The following is a 10,763-nucleotide window of genomic DNA, read 5'->3' as shown; positions in this document are numbered from 1 at the left end:
AGTGGCTTTGCTGGCTGCCAGCCCCACAGCAATCCCCTGAGGACCTCAGTCTTTTCCTTTTTTTGAGCCACATCCGTGGGTTTCTTGTTGAAAGGGCTGCTCACACCCTGAATTCCCAATCCCCAGGGAGAAGGAAAGGTGTTCATCCTTGATTGAAAGCTAAAGGCTGGAGAAGGTGACCTTGAGCAGAGGTTACACAAGAGAATTCACGTCCCACCTGGCCCCACAGGGTTTCTATCCCAGGGTTGCAGCCAAAAATGTCCCATTTCATGGAGAAAGTGCAGAAATGGCTCATAAAGCACAAGCTTGGGGATGCAGCTGAGCAGATCAGCTGCCAGATAAAGACAGCGTGCTCCAGGGAAAACACACCTGCCTCCATCCCAGCTGGAAAAGGAGGAGAAAAATCTCCCTTCAGCCTCCATTCCCAGCAAGGACACACACAAGGCTTTCACCCTTTGCAAGAGCTTCCCAGCGTCAGGGCTGGGATTTCTTGCTGGTGGGGGCTCCCAAGCCTGCTGGTCCTGAGCCAACCAGCTCAGCATTTATCCTCTTCCTTAGGAAGCCACAACGCATGGAAAAGCCTTAGGGCTGGAATAAAACTACAAAAAGCTTCTGCAGTGCTGTCAGAAATAGCACCAGGAGAGAAGGGAACTGCCTGGTGGATTTGGCCCCCTCAGTCCTGCATCCTGCTCCATCCCTGAGCTCCATGCCCAACCAGCTCCAGAGGGAGAGAAAGCATGCTGATTTTCTGGGATTTTCCAGCTTATCCAGCTTTTACAGAGCTGCCCATCCTGCTTGGCTTGCAGAGGGGCAAATTTGGCTGAGCCCACAGCAAGGACTGCTGGCAGATGAGCTCAAAGTCCTTTGGGGAAACCAGCAGGGGAAAAATTAACTCAGCCAAGACACCCCCTCTGTCTCCCGGCTGGACAAGGAGCTGCAGTGACCTTGTCCAAACATGGCCTGGAGTTGGAAGTGCGGAAGGAGAGGATGTGACTCACATCTGGGATGTGGTCACAGAGGACAGATGTGTTTTATTACTGTCCAGCCCCTCTCTGCAGGTCTGTCTCAGTGAGTCAGCCTTGCCTTCGGGCCCTTCCGAAAGGAGCCACGGCACAGCCCTTCCCAGCAGCTTCCCTCGGCTGCAGTAAAACAGATTTGGGAAGTTCAGGCTCCTGCAAAAGGGAAAAAAAATAAATTAAAACAAATCAAAGCTATGTTTCTCCATAGGAATCTTCCAATTTCAATTGTAAATCATTCAGAGAAGGAGAAAATCAAATGTTTTAGTGGTGGGATTCATCTCTCTGCACTTAGAGACTTAAAAGCCGAGCATGCCCCAATCCCAGCGGAAGGACAGCGAGGAGTCCCCTGGGGTTTCTTGGACACATCCCACAGGGCAAGAGGAAACATCTCCTGGAGATGTTCCATGTCTGGAGGGAGGAATAAGGGGATTTCAACAGGTCTCCTTCTCAGAATCCTGAGGAAACTCAGCAGCATTTAGTGGAGAGAGCCCCAAAGCACCGAGGTGAGGCTGAGCCCCCATGTGTTAGACATCAGAGAATCTAAAGAGGGGAGCCCTGCCACCAGCTGGGCACAGCTTATTGCCTCTGGGCATTCCTGTGGAATCCCGATGCAGCTCCCCCACCTTGGGAAGGGCTTCCCTTCCCCCATCAACCCTCAAAGAGCCCCTGGCACACTCACCGTCGCTATTTACCCACCGCTGCCACCAGGTACCGAGGGACACACGGGGTGACGGCCCTGCCCAGAACCCCCCCTTCACACCTGTGGTTTTCCCAGCGGGAGAGCAGGTGGAGCACATCAGCCAGGCGGGTTTTCCAGCCGCATGCCGGCTTTGACGGCACCGGGAGCCAAAGCTCCGTGGGCTGCCCTGGGCCAAGCGCTGCCCGCCCCGGGAGCCAGCGGTGCAGTTCGCCTGGCAGACACTGGATGGGGCTACGAAACCGGTTACCGGCACAGCTGGCACAGCCGGGGGGCAGAACGGCCTCTGCCAGGTATTTTTTGGGATCTCTCTTTGCGGGTGCCAGGCTGACGGTGCCACAGCTGCCACCACCCATGCAGTATGCTGGGCCTGGCACCAGGTGGCATCAATCCAGGCTCCACGTCTCCTGGATACTCAGTGAGTATCTGGCAGCACCTGGAGAAAGCTGGAGGCTTCACCTCCAAAAGCTGTTCCATGTTCTGAGCGTGGCGATGGGAAGGGAGAGCGGGAGCTGCTGCCTTGCAAAGTGCTGGTGAGGTTTTCTGCTGCAGCTGCAAGATGAGGTGACCTTCCTACCTCCCACCTGCCTGGATCCCAGCTCTTTGAGGGGCTTTGGAAAAGGGCACAGAGGGACAGGACAAGAGGGAATGGTTTCACATTGTCAGAGGGCAGGGTGAGATGGGATATTAGGGAGAAACTCTTCCCTGTGAGGGTGGGGAGGCCCCACAGAGAAGCTGCAGCTGCCCCTGGATCCCTGGAAGTGTCTGAGGCCGGGCTGGAGGGTGTGTGCTGATCTCTGGGACTTTCACCTGTTTTTCCAGCACCTTCTTTGCTGTGCTGTGTTTGCTCATCTCTCTTTGCTTAGTGCCAACTGTAACGTGCTGAGGGGAGGGGTGAGGGCCAAAACCTCTGTGTTGGGGTGCTCTGAGATGGCTGGTCCTGCATGTCAGGGCCTTTGCTGTGGCACAAGGGCTTCTGGCTGCTTTTTGGCCATGTGCCACCACATACCCACTCCAAACAGAGCATTCTGTGGGCACGGCGCTGCCCTTTGAAGTCACCTTGGTGGTGGCTGTTACTGAACGGGCGCTATCAAGGCAGATGTTGATGCAACCACTTCCTCCTTCTTGTCCCCAGCCTGGGCTGGCTCTGTTGCTTGGGGACAGACTGTTGTCCCCTCTGCAGGGCCGTGTGCCAGCCCAGGGCGTGCAGACCCCCCCTTGCTTTAGCAGAGATGGTGGTGCTGGCACTCCAAGCCTTGCTGTGATGCCACCCTTGTCTCTGCTCTGCCCGGCTGGGGCTGCTCTGCTTCCAATCCCTTAGGAAGCTGCTCTGTTGCCTGCTCTGGATCAATAGCCATTACCTTTCCCATCCTGCTCCGGAGCAGCACCAGCAGCTCCATTACTGCTGCGGGCGGCTGGGCTGGGAGGAAGGTGCGGTGCAGGGATGGGCAAGCTCTGCTCACAGGGGTGCTGTGGCTGGGCAGAGCTGGGCAGGGAGCAGAGCAGCAGCGAGGGGACACCTTGGGAATGCTGCAGAGATGGATGTTTTGACTGCTGGGTTCCTGCTGGGGCAGCAGGGTCAGAGCTTGTGCAGTGTCCTGGGAGTCCTGGCTGTGCCGTGGTGGTCAGGGACAGGCTGCCTCCCAACAGTGTCCTGGGGACACAACTGTCCAGGGGACACCCCCCTGGTGGGGGCACGACCTACCTTGTCCCCTCTTTGGGAACGGGATCTCTGGCCTGAGCCTGTGGGCTCTCTGTGGATGCTGAAGGCAGTGAGGTCCTGGCTGTCACTCCTGCTGGGCTGGGACACGGTGTCTAGGGGACACTGGCACAGGGCACGGCTCTGCCCCACAGCTTTTGGGGGATGGGGATGGGGACAGGCTGTGCTCAGACAGCCCATTCTTCCTCATTCTTCCCCATTCGTCCTGCCCCTAATGGCAAATCCTGTCCCACAGCTGCAGCCAGCAAGCTGGAGATCCCCATGCCAGCCATGGTGGAAGTGGAGATCGGGGGCACAGCCAGGACCGAGTGCAACTTCTACATCCCTGAAGATGCTTCCTACACCCACATTGATCAGTTCTAGGTGAGTGCTGGGCTGGGAGAGCAGCTCTGGCTGGTGGGCTGGGGTGGCAACCAGCCCAGGGCTTCCTGCCAGGCTGCCCAGCCCAGCGTCACCCCTCACCTTGCAGGTGGACACAGCAACAGGCAGGTGAGGCTGTACCACAGCACGGCCAGCAGCGTCCTGGAGGACAACACGGACTACAGGGAGCGGCTGTGGGGACAAGGCCCTGTCCATCAGCACGGTGACAGTGCAGGACACCAGGTGTGCCAGGTGGGAGCTGGCAGCTACGGCTTGGGTGAGAACAGCACCGAGCTCAGCGTCTACAGTGAGTGACAGGGCGGGAGGGCAGCACGGCTGGGCAGCTGCTCTGCGGGGCTGGCAGGGATCCCTCCTGTCCCTCCTAATACGTGTGGGGTGGTTTCTGTTCCCAGGGATCCCTGAGACCCCTGAGATTGAGATGCTCACCTCTAGCCTGGGGAGGGAGCCCCAGCTGTCCCCCAGCACATTGTATGGGTCACTACCACACCTGCAGCAGAGGATTTGGTTTGTGTTCATCCCTAACCGCTTGTTTTCCCTCCCCCTCTCTCTGTTTTGACAGAACTGAAGAGTGAGAAATCCATCGCTCTGAGAAACTGGAGAGGAAACCTGCGGAGTGCTTCCTTCCTTCAAACCTTCCCTGCTCTTGCACTGCCTTCTCCCAGCCCTGCTCCAGCCCCTGGGGAGCACGGCCAGAGCCCACCCGTGTGTCACCGTGCTGGGCGTGCAGGGGCCACCTCCCTGACTCACCTGGCCCTTCCCTCAGCCTTGCAGGTGTTGCCTGGGCAGCAAAGCTGGGCTTGCTTCACTACTCCGGAGAAGCCACAGCAATATTAGGAAGAACGATCCCATTAATCCCTACTTAGTGGAAGGACTTGAGGCTTTTTCAGGTAATCTGTCCTGTACATGTGTGGGAAGGTTTGGATGTGGGTTTTTTACCCTGAACTTGCTCAGAGAGGCTGGTGAAATTTGGGTTTTGGGATGTGCCAGGCACCTTAGCTGTAGTGGTGTGCAGGTTGGAGGAGACAAGAGTGGAAGGGGGGAGTGTTAGAGAGGTGTTTGGGTTAGAACACATTTCTACCCCTGTGGCAGCTAATAATACACTAGTAATGACCAATACTAATAAATCTACTAGTTTTTCTAAGAAATAATCATAGATTTAGGTTGCAATAGGTGATTTTACTACTGGATCCTAAAAGATAATATTGTCAATAGAATTTAATCGATCCCAATAGTAGAATTTATTGATCATTGTACTAATAGCTAATAGCAATGCTGGAGATGCTGCTGCTTACAGCAGATGATAATAAACACTAATAAAATAAACGAATACTATTAATTAATAAGAAATATGAATAAAGCTAATAACCACCTCTTGTCACTCCCCTGAGAGGACAGAGGGCAAAAGATGGGTGACACCTCAGGCCACTGGGTGACCCTGAAGCCTTGGGCTCCCCTGGACTGGCCTGGCAGTGTTTGATCCATGACACCAAAGTTCCCCTTCTCATTTGGCTCATAATTATTAACCCTTGCGTTGTCATTTGACCCTTTGATCGATTCTCAGAGCCTCAAGTAACTCCAAATGAGCTCAATTAACCCCAAATGAGCTCAGGGACTCAGGAAAGGGTAGTACCAGGGGCAATTACCTCATCACCTACCTCTCTAACTGGGGATTCTTGTCAGTTCCACCGATTTGCTAAACATATAAAATTGTAAATACGTTACAGGCTGCATCCTCTACACATTTTCATCCAGCGTGTTGTGCACCACAAGGATCCTTTAAAAGGTCACCCTTTTTATCACCTAACCCAGTCTGGCTCGGAATTTTAGCCCCGTGAAAAGACATCGCTTTCTGGTGACTCCGCCGGGACAGGAGGGACTTGTGACACAGCTCCTGGGATCGGGGACCGCCCCGCTCACCCCATCCTGGCACCATCATTATTAAAACAAACGGGGGCTCTTCGTGGCGGCCTGGGAAACTCCAGGAGCTCCAGCAGCCGACCTGGAAGTAGAGATATGATAAAAGGCGGTGTTTTGTTGCTAGCATTTGTAGGGTTTGCACTTGGAGATCTCTTGTGGGGTTTTTTGGGCAGGAAAAGGGCAGAGGGGGCACATAGGGCTGGGTTTTGGTTTGTTCCCTACGTTTTGTTCTCCTGGGGTTCCCACAGGGGTTCGGTCCGGAGGTCGGAGCAGGGGATGCCCTTCCCTCAGCCCTGCCTGCAGACTGTCACTGCACAGCTCAGCCTGTGGCCAGGGCTAAGTGTTACTCCTTGCACTGGGTGTACATTTCCAGGAGGGATTTTTTCCTCCGATACTTGCAAGGTTTTTTTTATCTATGTGAAAATAAAGTATGGATTCGAAGCTCGGTTGTGGAGTTTGCTCCCACAAACAGAAGGGTTTGTGTTACTCCAAGAATCCCGGAGATTCGAGTCTGAATTCCCGTTGGACAAGGTGTTTTACTCATGCACTCTTTTTCTAGCTCATTCCTTGTGCTGCCACAGCCTGTAACAGGGATGGCACAGAGAGGAGTTATCCCCCTTTGGGAGCGCAGAACCCAAGTGAGAATCCCACAGAGGACTCGGTCCTGGTTGGCTGCCAACTTCTTCCTCAGTGGCTTTTATCCCATTTGTAAATGGAAACATGGGATGCATCTGCTCAAGTGAAGAGAAAATAAAGATCCCCTGGAACTCCCCATTAGATTTAATAATAAAATTATTAAAAATTACTCTGATGTGTAAAAAGATGTCTCTTATCACGGAAGAACTGCTTCGGCTTTCTATGCAGGTGTGGCCAATGCAGAGTTTGGAGAAAGGAGGGAGCTGCCCTCCCTTTGGCAGCTTAGAAAGTGAATTAATGTCAGAATTATTGTTACAACTCCCTCAGCAACAGCACAGGAATGCGATTTTATACACTGAACTCTTCATGCTGTTTTCCTGAGGTCACAGGGGTTATGTGAGGTCATTGGAGTCCCTGATCTGGGTTACTTGAGGTCATTTGGGGTTACTTGAGGTCATCTGAGGCCCTGATTGAGGTTACTCGAGGTCATAGGGGTTACTCGAGGTCATAGGGGTTACTTGAGGTCATTGGAGTCTTTTTTTAGTTGATCCAGGGGTTACTTGAGGTCATTTGAAGCCCTCATAGGGGTTACTCAAGGTCATAGGGGTTACTCGAGGTCATAGGGGTTACTTGGGGTCATTGGAGTCTCTTTTAGTTGATCCAGGGGTAACTTGAGGTCATTTGAAGCCCTCATAGGGGTTACTTGAGGTCATTTGAGGCCCTGATTGGGGTTACTTGAGGTCATAGGGGTTACTCGAGGTCATAGGGGTTACTTGAGGTCATTGGAGTCTTTTTTAGTTGATCCAGGGGTTACTTGAGGTCATTTGAGGCCCTCATAGGGGTTACTTGAGGTCATTTGAGGCCCTGATTGAGGTTACTTGAGGTCATAGGGGTTACTTGAGGTCATTTGAGGCCCTGATTGGGGTTACTTGAGGTCATAGGGGTTACTTGAGGTCATTTGGGGTTACTTGAGGTCATTTGAGGCTCTGAGAATTGATCAAAGGGTCAAATGACAACGCAAGGGTTAATAATTATGAGCCAAATGAGAAGGGGCACTTTGGTGTCATGGATCAAACACTGCCAGGCCAGTCCAGGGGAGCCCAAGGCTTCAGGGTCACCCAGTGGCCTGAGGTGTCACCCATCTTTTGCCCTCTGTCCTCTCAGGGGAGTGACAGGAGGTGGTTATTAGCTTTATTCATATTTCTTATTAATTAATAGTATTCGTTTATTTTATTAGTGTTTATTATCATCTGCTGTAAGCAGCAGCATCTCCAGCATTGCTATTAGCTATTAGTACAATGATCAATAAATTCTACTATTGGGATCGATTAAATTCTATTGACAATATTATCTTTCAGGATCCAGTAGTAAAATCATCTATTGCAACCCAAATCTATGATTATTTCTTAGAATAAAGAGTAGATTTATTAGTATTGGTAGCTATTCATGTGTTAGTAGCTGCCACAGGGGCAGAAATGTGTCTTGTTGCAACCTCTATGGGATTATGGAATGCCCTTCCCACCCTTCTCTCTGTGGGAGCAAACACCACAATTCAGCTTTGAATCCGTACTTTATTTTCACGTAGGTAGGAAAAAACCCAAAACCTCCTGGAAATGTACACACACTGCAACAAAAATATATCCACCTCAAAGCTTTTGGGACACCACGTGTGGCAGGTGGGGACGGCTCCCCTCTGGCCAGCGCTGGGGCACCCAGGGGATGAAAGCTTGTGGCCAGCAGGGCTTGGAGGACATGATTTGGAGGCAGGAGGGGCTGATCCCTCTGGGATGATGCAGGGGAGGGCTGGGACAGAAGCTCAAGGCAGGTTCTTGCCTGTCTGCCCTCACCAGCATGGGGCTGGAGGTGGCACCGACGCACAGAGAGGAGTTTGACCCGGGGCTGGCAATGGCTGAGCACAAAACCCCCTTGAGACGTCACTGACTGGCTCTGGCTAATATTGGTTTTAAATTGATGGGAGCTCTGGGACCTGCTGGTGCAGCAGCTGTGCAGCATCCCTACAAGAAACCCAATTCAGAGGGGAGAAGGGAGCCCTGCCCCTCACATCAGCACAGCTCCAAACCAGACATCCTAAAGCTTTTCTTGGGAAGAGCAGCGTTGGCTCCCAGAATCATCCCAGGGAACAGGAAAACACAGCCTGGCCTCCCCAGCTCCAGCATCTCCTCTTGTCCTGCCCCTTGTTCCTTGAGAGGAGACACTGTCCCCGCCTGGCTCCAACCTCCTTTCAGGTGGGTGCAGAGAGCGAGAAGGTCTTTCTAAATATCATCCCAGATCTCCAGAAATTTCCTCCCGGGCTGCCAGAGCAGGCAGGGAGCCCCTGGTTTGCAGCCTGGAGCTGCACAGAGCCTGGTGAACCCCCCAGCCCAAACTTACACCTCAATATCAGCGAGCCAGCAAATCTTTAAGTTCCCTTCCAAACCAAACCACTCTAGGATCCTTTACCAGCTGCATCAGTGGGATTTTCCCATGTTTCATCCCCAAACCAGGGGAGGATGGGAAGATCCAGCCCCAAAGCAGAGCCTGAGCACAGCGAGAGGCGCAGCCCCGCATTGCAGATCCTGCTGCGGGCAAGGGCCAGCCCCAAATTCCCTGAAAGCTGCTGTCAAACCTTCCAGCAGGGCTCTAAATCCACCTGGACTTCCTTGGCTCCAGCTGGCTGAGCAAGCTGGCAACAGCAGAAAGTGAGGCAAAGCCTCTCCTACTCGGGGAAAAAAAAGATTGAGAGAAGTCTCCATAAATCGTGAAGCAGTTACTGATGGAGAGGACTCCCCTCCTCCTGCTCTGCACTCAGCGGCACAAATTATGGCCCCAACTTCGCTGTTGTTCAGCGATGAACATCTGAAAAGGCTGTGACAGATGAGAGGAGGGATGATTTAACAGCCATAAATCCAGCCAGCTTAGAGGTGTTTTTACAACCAAACCCATCTTGAATCCCCTCTGTTATGAATACTTATCACTCCCAGACACTGCTACAATGGAAAGATTTTTAACAGCTTTAATAGAGACGCAATAAAACCCCCGGAGCCGGGCGAGCAGCCGTCCTTTGATCCCTCCCGAGGGAGGCAGCGGGGCTGGGAGCTGCTCGCTGTGCTCAGGCTTGAAGGAGCAGTGCTGGAGCAGCCACCAGGCTGACCCTGGATTTAATGGATGGGTGGAATCATCCCAGAGCTGGATCAGCTTTCCTAAAGCTGCTGCATGGTGTAATTAATACCCGGCAGGGAAGGGAGAAAAGGGGAAAAGCTGTGCCCAGGACAGCCAGTACCTGCTCCAGGGGCTCCTCCTGCATTCCCACACCTGGCCTAACCCACCTGCAGGGATTTAAACCAAGGGTGGGTTCAGCTCCACCAATGACCCTCCTGGGTGTGGTGACACCACTTTTTAATCTGGTAATGACTAAATTGGCTCAGCAATCACCACCCGATGAGCAGGACAGGGATGCTGTTCCTTGGCACTTCCTGGAGCTCAGGAGATCTCCCAGCTCCAGGGTAACTGGCCGTGGATCTCACTCCATCCCAGGTTGGGATTAAGCTTCCCCTATATCCTCCCAAAACAATTCTAAGCACCCAGCCAGCAAAACCAGGAACAGGGAGGTGCCAGGGGCACCCAGTGCAAAGGGTACCTGGAGCTGGGCAAACACCTCAGGAATAAACCCTCCTTTCTTATACACACAAACTTATCAGACACAGCCAGGTGATAAGGAATTCAGCAGGTGGAGGGAGCAGAAGTGATCCCAGGCTCCTTGTTTTCCATAGCTGAGCAGTCCACACCCAGGGGAAACACCAGGGAAAACATCTGAGCTTTGGGGCTGGGGGTTTCCCTCCTGCAGCGGGGGGTAATTAAATAAAAACAAGGAGCAGGGAAAGCTCCTTCCCAAGAGAAATGTGGCCACAGAACCCTCCTGCTGGGCTACCAAGAGAGAAACCAGCCCTGCAGGGCAAGGAACAGGCTCAGCTTGGCCACACAGAGGGCCACACTGAGGGGAGCAGGACTCTGAATCCTGGGTGGAATATGACATTCCCAGCCCCTTAACCTAAGGGAACATCTTTTCCTCAATAAGATAATACCGAGTAATTGATTTTTAAATACACTGAAACCAAATGTCCCGAGGCCAGAGCAGGATCCCAGCTCCACCGTCAGCTCAGCGGCCACTGGCAGAAAGGGAGAGCACAGGGGAAAAGAAAATAAAAATGAAATCTCCTTCATGTGCCTCTCTAGCTCCAGGGCAAATGAGAACAGCTCTGTAAAAGGTGCAACAATTTTTCTCTATTAAAAAACAGATTATCAGAAGGGAGAAGCTGATGGAGGCACCAGGGAACACTGAGGTTGAACAGGCAGCATGGAGAAAATCCAGCTGCTTAAAACACACAACAACAAC

The 10,763-nt window shown here is 52.7% G+C and overlaps 1 long non-coding RNA gene across 1 annotated transcript; it reads left to right on the top strand.

Annotated features, from left to right (window-relative positions):
• Positions 1-3,677: 3,677 nt before the first annotated feature.
• Positions 3,678-4,832, top strand: LOC125332279. Its single transcript, XR_007206426.1, has 3 exons — positions 3,678-3,799; positions 3,906-4,073; positions 4,377-4,832. It is a non-coding gene; the product is annotated as an uncharacterized LOC125332279 (long non-coding RNA).
• Positions 4,833-10,763: the final 5,931 nt, after the last annotated feature.

Source organism: Corvus hawaiiensis, chromosome 12 (assembly GCF_020740725.1).
Source record: "Corvus hawaiiensis isolate bCorHaw1 chromosome 12, bCorHaw1.pri.cur, whole genome shotgun sequence".
Lineage (NCBI taxonomy): Eukaryota > Metazoa > Chordata > Aves > Passeriformes > Corvidae > Corvus > Corvus hawaiiensis.
This window is presented reverse-complemented; position numbering and strand designations above follow the sequence as displayed.